The sequence below is a fragment of the Mus caroli genome, chromosome X, assembly GCF_900094665.2.
Source record: "Mus caroli chromosome X, CAROLI_EIJ_v1.1, whole genome shotgun sequence".
In the NCBI taxonomy this organism is placed as follows: domain Eukaryota; kingdom Metazoa; phylum Chordata; class Mammalia; order Rodentia; family Muridae; genus Mus; species Mus caroli.
Window position 1 is genome coordinate 122,237,801 of NC_034589.1, and position 9,534 is coordinate 122,247,334.

A 9,534-nucleotide genomic window follows, 5' to 3' on the forward strand; every position below is an offset into this window, starting at 1 on the left:
AGCAGTGTTCTCCTGTATTTCTTTAAGTGAGTTATTAAAGTCCTTCTTGATGTCCTCTACCATCATCATGAGATATGCTTTTAAATCCAGGTCTAGATTTTCAGGTGTGTTGGGGTGCCCTGGACTGGCTGAGGTGGGAGTGCTGGGTTCTGGTGATGGTGAGTGGTCTTGCTTTTTGTTAGTAAGATTCTTATGTCTGCCTTTCTCCATCTGGTAAACTCTGGAGTCAGTTGTTATATTTGTCTCTGGTTAGAGCTTATTCCTCTCGTGATTCTGTTATTCTCTACCAGCAGACCTGGGAGACTAGCTCTCTCCTGAGTTTCAGTGGTCAGAGCACTCTCTGCAGGCAGGCTCTCCTCTTTAAGGGAAGGTACAGAGATATCTGGCGTTCAGGCTTGCCTCCTGGCAGAAGATGAAGGCCCATAACAGGACCTATCCCAGAAGCTGTTAGCTTCTGTAGTCCACACTCTCACCTGTGCAGACTAGTCTCGGTGGACTCCGGGAACCAAGATGTCTCTCACAGATGCTCCAGCAAAACCCTCCCGGGTCAGGCAGACACCTCTCCTCTGGCAGGGAAGGTGCCCGGATGTCTGGAGTCCGAAAAGGGGGCTGCATCAGAAGCTCTGTGGCTCCTGCCTGTCCCAGAAACTTTTAGCTTCTGTAGTCCACACTCTCACCTGTGCAGACTAGTCTTGGTGGAGTCAGGGAACCAAGATGTCTCCTGTAGTTGCTCTGGCCAAGATGTAATTATATCTTAATTTTTTAATTTAAAATATAGGACCAAGTCAGTTATTTATTAGCCCTATCCTATCACTGAAATCTGCATATAAGACTTAAGAAAAAGAAGTTAGGTTTGTGAGGTGAAAAACATGAATTCTACCCCAAGTTGCAGCATCACTGAGCTGGGCATTTCTTTTCCCAGCAACAATGCAATGCTACCATATAGAATTGAAAACATCAAATAAAAGGTGTTATTTAATGGGGCATTATTATTACTATTAGAAGAACTATATGTCTTTCACATCAGCATCTAGGGAAAATACGCTTTATTCACTAAAGGAAAGGAAAAGATAATTATACGCAGTCTCTTTGAAGTTGCTGAGAGGGTGTTATAAAGATAGACAAAGACAAGATTTCTTTCTAAAACAGGTGCTTAGAACATTGGGGCCCTATCTTTTAAAATATGTGGCTGATTTTAAAATATAAAAAGAACTCTTTCTCTCTCTGTTTCTCCCTCTCCCTCTCCCCCTCCCCCTCCTCTTCTCCTTCCCTTCCCCTCTCTCTAAACACACACAAACACATCATCTATTTGAGATATGTTGTTTTCAAAATGCATAAAAAGAAGCTAAAATAAATTCAGCAACATTTATAAATACACTTATGTTTCATTCATAGTTGCAATATCTACTTGCTTTGTGAAATAATATTGCATGGAGATGCAAAGTACATTTTATTGACTCTATAAGCAACAATATATTTATATATGGCTCTATTCCATCCATAGTCATGAATCCATAGTCAGTAAATATGTAGTCTTGAAAAGCTGATTTATAATATATTGCATGAAAGCCAGGAAATGGATAGAGATGAGCCAGGCCCCGGGAGACACACACTCCATCTAGACTCTATCCTCAGGCCTTGTGGCATTCATTATTTTGCTTTTGTATATTGCAAAGACTTGTTTCAAGTACAAAGATACATGGATGAGTCTACAGAAGCCATCATTGCTTTTGTAAGCAATAGCTTTAACAGGGCAACTGTGCCTTTTATTAAAATATATGCTAAAGTTTTTTTTAACTACTTTTTGTGTAGATTCAAATAGACCTGTGATATAGTCACAAGAAACAATTTAGTACTTTCAAGATCACCTTGTTTAATTCATACAACAGCCACTAGCAGTCCCTTTAATCTCTTGAGAAGTAGCTAGTATAAGGGAAAGGAATGGAAGGCTTAACTTTTTCTCTAGATTGTATATGGAAATTTAGGTGGCCCACTTTTAATTTTTATTGTTCAACTACCTAGCCCCTGGGTGAGTATGATGATCTCCTGTAGTTATCCTCCATTAGCTAACAGATTACATTCATTCAAGACACTTGGTGATGACCCGTGAGAAAAATCTACAGGTGGACAAAGAAAGAAAAAAAAAAAAAAGGCAGGAGGTAGAGGATAGCTACCACAGCCCAGCCTTGAAATTCTTAAGGCAGCTTTTCAATCACAATATTGTCTATCCTAAATGTTCTTTATAATTTATCAATCAGCATATGTGTACATAATTAACACATTTTGAAACTTTAAAATGAATGCAAAATTCAAGGAAATGTAACCAGCAGATGAAATAGCAAAAGGAACATGTTTGTCACAGAATTCTGTGAAGGAAAGCACTGCTGTATGATGGGCTACAAAGGAGCATTTGAAGCTTAAACCTATGAAAATTCTGATATGTGTTCTTTAACCATGATTATAGGGAAGCCAACCAAGAAACCCTATCCTTGACTAGCATGTCAAAAGAAAATGGTAATATTTTTGCACATATCTTATTACAATTCTGGATGCCAAGTTTCAAGAGGATTATTTATACATTTAATGATGGAGCAGTGGATGAGCCATCTTAAGGAAGAGAGTATCTATAGGAAGAAGAACAACCTGTTTCTCTTTTTTCCAGGTTATATTATATCCCTTATTTTTATTGAATATTTTATTTATTTACAATTCAAATGTTATCCCCTTTCCCTATTTCCCCTCCACAAACCTCCAATCCCATACCCCTGCTTCTATGAGGATGCTCCCCCACCCACTCCTGCCTTCCACACCCTCACATTTCCCTACACAGGATCATTGAGCCATCCTAGTACCAAGAGCCTCTCCATTGATGCCAGACAATGCTATCCTCTGCTACATATGCAGCTGAAGTCATGGGTCCCTCCATGTATACTCTTTAGTTGGTGGTTTACTCCCTGGGAGCTCTGGGGAGGGCTGGGTACTGGTTGGTTTATATTGTTGTTCTTCCTATGGGGTTGCAAACCCCTTCAGCTCCTTCAGTCCTTTCTATAACTCCTCCATTGGGAACCCACGCTCAGTCCAATGGTTGGCTGTGAGCATCCTGTATTTGCCAGCCTCTGGCAGAGTCTCTCAGGAGACAGCTAAAAATTGGGGTACAGAGCTAAACAAAGAATTTTCAACGGAGAAATATCAAATGGCTGAGAAGCACCTAAAACAATATTCAACATCCTTAATCATCAGGGAAATTCAAATCAAAACAACCCTGAGATTGCACCTCACATTTTGACTGCAGCCCTCTAAGATGTTGAGTCAGAATCAACTATTCTGTGCTTAGACTGAAGAATCAAAGGAATTTTGACACAGAAAATGTGCAGTTTTAAACTACTGAGATGGGAGAATATTTGGCTCAGCAACAGGAAATGATGATAGACAAACATTCACTTTCCTATTTTTCAAGAAAGCACTAAGAAGAAATGTAGACTATATGGCAGGTGTGATCAAGTGCAAAGAATGGTAGGTGGGGCATGGAAGCTTGATTCAGGACTTGACCCTGCCTGACCTGGAGCAACCTACTCAGCCCCTTAGATCCTATAACCTCATTTGTCAAATGTAGTTCATTTAAGTTCCCTGGTCCTTTTCACTGGATTCTGAGAAAGGACTTTGAAAGCTGCAAAGAGCTGGACTTATCCCAAAATGACACCTATCATGTTCATGGCAGATTTTTTTTTCTCTGTGAACTCATTCATTCAATCCTCAAATAATCCTACAAATAGATGTAGGTATGTGATCATTATCTCCATTTCACAGATGAAAGAAATAAGAATCAGGCAGTTACAAAGTCTTGTCCAAGATGGCACAATTGTTCTGTAAGAATAAACACTGAACCCATGGCTGTTTGTTCCAGGTTCTGTACTTCTAAGCATTGTACTATGTTGCTTCTTAGATCTTTAATAAGTCTAAGAAATCCACTGCCTCTAGAGCAAACTGAGCCTTCAGACTGAGATATGCTGAAAAAGATTCAAGATCCTCAGCTCAGAGTCTTCCCTCTAAGCCTCTGCTTTGATGCGTTCTCTTAGATTTGTTACCTCGTTTTTTTCTAACACAATCACATATTTTTCAAAAAGAAATTCACCAGAAGACAACAATCCTCCTTTTCTTCTATAAAGTGCCCTGGCATCATCCACTACCTCATTTCCAGCACCACCCCCTTCTACAGTTTATCATTATTACTTAGCTGAGGGCACATAAACATCTGCTTACAACAAACACATTTAATTTCTCCTCAAACACAGACTTGCATAAAAACCAGGCATAAAGAGAATAGGAACATTCTTATCGAATTACTTTTAAGTACACTGCATGCCTTAATATCTTCAGCCTGGCTCTGCAAATCTCTGGACATGCAGTATAGCTCTCAATTTACCAGAAAAACACCAGAGCCACTAGATGTCTTGTTTAAAAGACCATGTGTTACATCCTCTTGCCTTTGAAAAGAATTGTTTTTTTTACCTTTAAATTCCCAAGAGGTTAAAAATTATCCTGCCTCCTTTAATGGAGCATTATAGTTCTTAAGCTAATATGTAAAAGTTCTCCCTGAAGTTTAACTGAAATCCCCCTTGCTTCATTTTCAGCATGTAAGATTCCAAAACAGCTTTAAAAAAAAAAAGGCACTTTCGCTGACATCCCTAGATTAGCTCCTTAGCCCTTTAGCGTCCCTGACATTCATATACTTATTACCATATTTTTAGAAAAATATTTTACATTTATGACTAGTCTAGCAAAAGGATTGCCTTGTATCCTCTATATGTGTCACAGTGGCTGATACATTTAAATAGAAACTGAAAAAAAAAAAGAGCAATGAATGAATGAGCTCTCTTTTTGTCTCTTGCTGGTTAATAAATCTCAGATTTCTTGCTCCTTTAACTCACCTTCTAAAAACACTAGGCCATAATCCCCTAGACTATCATATAGCCATATCTAATTCCATGTAGTGCTCAAGTTGGGAATCATCATAATATACACATACACAACCAAATTTAAATGTTAGTGATTAATTCAATTACTAAAATTCTGTCTCTATTACATTCCCTTGAGCACATAATTATTTGGAAATTGATTCAAGTAATTTTAAGAAATTATTTTAAAGTGTTTTCACACAAGTAATCTCCTTTGGTCTCTTTTGCTTTGGGGGCAATACAATATGTGAGGAACCTCCTAAAATTTAAAGTGAAAAAAAAAACCTTGATTTTAAAATCTGGGAATTTCTGTATGTGCTCAGGTATCTCACCTATGTTTCCTGAATTTGTTGTTCCCCTATTAAATTGAGATATAATAAAAATAATTTGTAATGCTGTTAGGACGAGTTTGTCTGAAAATATTTGGTCAATGCAAAACAAATATTAATGATAGTGATATGCAGTTTTCTTAAAACTATATTTGTTAAAATTTAAAAAGAGAATAACCCATTTAACATAAGTTAGGAAGTTTCACCATAGCAAAGCACTGGTAGATCAGGCTTAGTTTTTGATGTACTGTGACTCATAGGTCTTTGACTTTGATCTGTGGGATACACCAATCTTTACAGATGTTTTTGGTAAGTTCTTGGACTGAATAAATAGATACCTCAATTTTGTTTGTTTATAAAGTGTCACATTCTGTAACTCAGGCCAGCTTTGAACTCACTGTGTAGCCCAGACTGTCCTCAGACTGATGATAATGTTCTTCTTCTTGCCTCCTGAGTGCTAGGATTATAGGAGTTTTATACAAATCACTATAGTTACCACACCCTGATTTGTTAGTTTTTATTCTTTTGGTCTCCATGAGACAGTTCATACCTGTTTTCTTTCTTTTTCTTTTTTGGTAAGATATTTTTGTTACTAACATGTCAAGGTCACTTTGAGTTTTTCACTCTGACATCTTGATAGACACTCTTAAAATGCACAGATCAGCCAACAATATGCATGTTCTTCCTCTATAGAGGAAATATATGACTATGGAGGCCACCTTTCTAGACTTCTTTTTAAAAATGTTATTTTTTAATTAATTTATAGGAAAAAAGAATAAAGTAACTTAGTTTACTGTACCCAAAATACAATCACATTTTGAAAAAAAATTTTAATTGTTTCATTTTTTTATTTATATTTCAAATGCTATCCCTTTTCCCAGTTTCTCACCCACAAACAACCTATCCTCTTTACACCCCCCTGCCTCTATGAGGGTGTTCCTCTACCCACTCACTCCTGCCTTAGCACCCTAGCATTCCTATACACTGGGGCATCGAGCCACCACAGGACCAAGGGCCTCTCCTCCTATTGATGTTCAACAAGGCTATCCTCTGCTACATATGCAGCTGGAGCCATGGGTGCCCCCATGTGTACTATTTGGTTGGTGTTTTAATCCCTAGGACCTTTGAGGGGGTTCTATTTAGTTGATATTGTTATTCTTCCTATGAGGTTGCAACCCCCTTCAGCTCCTTTAGTCTTTGCCCTAAAAAAAAAAGCTCGAAATAACCATAATACAACTCACAGATCATATGAAGCCCAGTAAGAAGGAAGACCAAAGTGTGGATGCTTCAGTCCTACTCAGAAGGGGGAAGAAAAAAATCTTTCTAGGCTTCTTAACGTTACAGAAATTAAATGAATATGAACAGCATTTTAGAAGCTCTGTTTGTATCAGATAGAAGTACTATCTCATTCTGTCAGTAAACATGTCCAAATCCAAATGGACCAACAAAATGGTCATCATTCTAAGTGAGCCTTACTAGTGAGTGAAGATCTAGTTGACTGTCATATGCAAACACAGAAAGTGCCAAGGCTATTAGTTTCTCTTCATAACACAAAGGTAAGCTCTTATTGCTAAAGACACCTCTTGCTTAGTTCTTCAAACACGAAGAATTGATACCAAACTGGAACCTTCATTCATAGTGACTCGTGTTCATGGTCCTGTGAGATACTTTGCATACTACTGATAAAGAAAAACAATCAGAGCTGAGACAGAAGGAAAGACCATCCAGAGACTGCTCCACCCGGGGACCCATCCCATATACAACCACCAAACCCAGACACTATTGCATATGCCAGCAAGACTTTGATGACAGGACCCTGATAGAGCTATCTCGTGTGAGTCTATGCCAATGCCTGGCAAATACAGAAGTGGATGCTCGCAGTCAGCTATTGGATGGAACAAAGGGCTCCTAATGAAGGAGCTAGAAAAAGTACCCAAGGATCTGAAGGGGTCTGCAACCCTATAGGAGGAACAACAATATGAACTAACCAGTACCCTCCCAGAGCTGTGTCTCTAGTTGCATATGTAGCAGAGGATGGCCTAGTCGGACATCAGTGGGAGGAGAGGCCCTTGGTATTGTGAAGATCATATGCCCCAAAACAGGGGAATGCCAGCGCCAGGAAGCAGGAGTAGGTGGGTTGTGGAGCAGGGCAGGGGGAGGGTATAGGGGACTTTGTGGATAGCATTTGAAATGTAAATGAAGAAAATATCTAATAAAAAAGCCTTAAAAACAAAAACAAAAAAGAAAAACATTCATCAATATCACCCAGCTAAACACCCTGTAAACTACAACTTGCCTGCAAGATATATTAGTGCAATAATGGAAAAATATTATGCTCAGTAACTAAGCACTTTTTTTATTTTTTCTAGACAGGGTTTCTCTGTGTAGCCGTTGCTGTCCTGGAACTCACTCTGTAGACCAGGATGGCCTCGAACTCAGAAATCCGCCTGCCTCTGCCTCCCAAGTGCTGGGATTAAAGGCATGCGCCACCACTACCCAGCAGCACTTTTTGATTTGATTAAAATTCCACTCCATGAGATAGGACACTTACCTGACACTGCAAAATATCCAAGAATCTGAAACTAGCATGGGTGCTATGGAACAATCTCCTACCAATATTCAGGGAAGGTAGCATAGCAATAAAATGTGATCTGTATAGAACAGAGCATTACTACTCAACCCTCACTGGAAAAGATTCTTCTGGCAGAATAAGGTAATCATTCAAAAACTCACAACTGAACGATGTGCAACGATTGAGAGACTTTGGAGCACCTCACTTTAAATGGGATTTCTTTATCAAACTCTTCCCTAAAGGCTCAGAAATCTATGTGAAAGAAGACGTGGAAAAATTTTAAGAGCCAGAGATGGTGAATGACTCCAAAGCAATAACTTCATACAGACATGACCAGACTGATACATAAACAAACACACCAAGAGGGACAGCATGCAAAAGACCTGCACAAGTTCAAATCAGACAAATTCCTAGCACTGAAAAGGGGAAGTGGGCAAAAGTGCCAACTCTAAGAAGCTACTTGAAATTGATGTCTACAGGGATAGGGAAAATGAATTTGCTCCATTGGACTGTTACTGGGCATATTAACCACACTCCAGGATTGGTACCATGCCCAAGAACAACTGGCCAACAAAAATGAACTCACTCTTCTTTGTACACTTTGTGCTTTGTTTTGTTTTGTTTCTGTCTTATGTTTATTTTTAGTTCGATTGCTTAATTTTCAGAGGGGGTTTTTAATGAGAGAGAGAGTGAGAGAGAGAGGGGGGGGGAGAGGGAGAGGGAGAGAGAACATGAAGTTGAGTGGGTAGGGAGATGAAGAGCAGTGGGGAAGAGAAAATATATGATCAGAATATATTGTATGAAAATTTTTCGTAAGTTTTTTTTAAGATATACACATTGGAAAGTTCTTTATGACACTGAATTTGGCATTGAATTGATGGATATAACACTTAAAGCACCGGAGATAAAAGAAATAGCATAGAGTCCTGAAGCTGTAATTCGGTGGTAATGTGCTTGCATAGTGTAAGTGAAACACTAGGCTTATTCCCTAGTGATGATATAAATAAATAAATATATATATATATATATATAATTAAATTGAAAATATATCCAGTATATATTAATATATACTATATAATGTGCAATATATGTAAATATGCATTAACTATTAATAAAAATCATATGTTATGTAATACATATTGTATATATGTAATATACATTACATATCTGTAGTATGTATTTGTATTATATATTATAAATTATGTATTATATATTATGTATCACATTTCACATATCATGTATCATATATTATATGGTATAAATTATGTATTATATGGTATATAGTATATTTTAAATATTACATAATATATTAAAGTATTATTATGCATTATATTATTATATATTATATATGACATATGATGCATGATACACAATAAGCTGTATACTATATACTACATACTATATCTACATACTATATGTAGTATTATACATTGTGCATTGTCTATTATACATTGTGTATTATATATTATACATTTTATATTATATATTATGTGTTATGTTACATGTTATATGTTTATCATATATTTTATATCATGTATTATACCATATCATGTGTTGTGTATTGTCTTATATATATGTCATATATAATATCACATATTACACAGTACACAGTACATATTACATATTATCTCAAATATGTTATATGTTATATGTCATATATTATGTATCATATGTACTA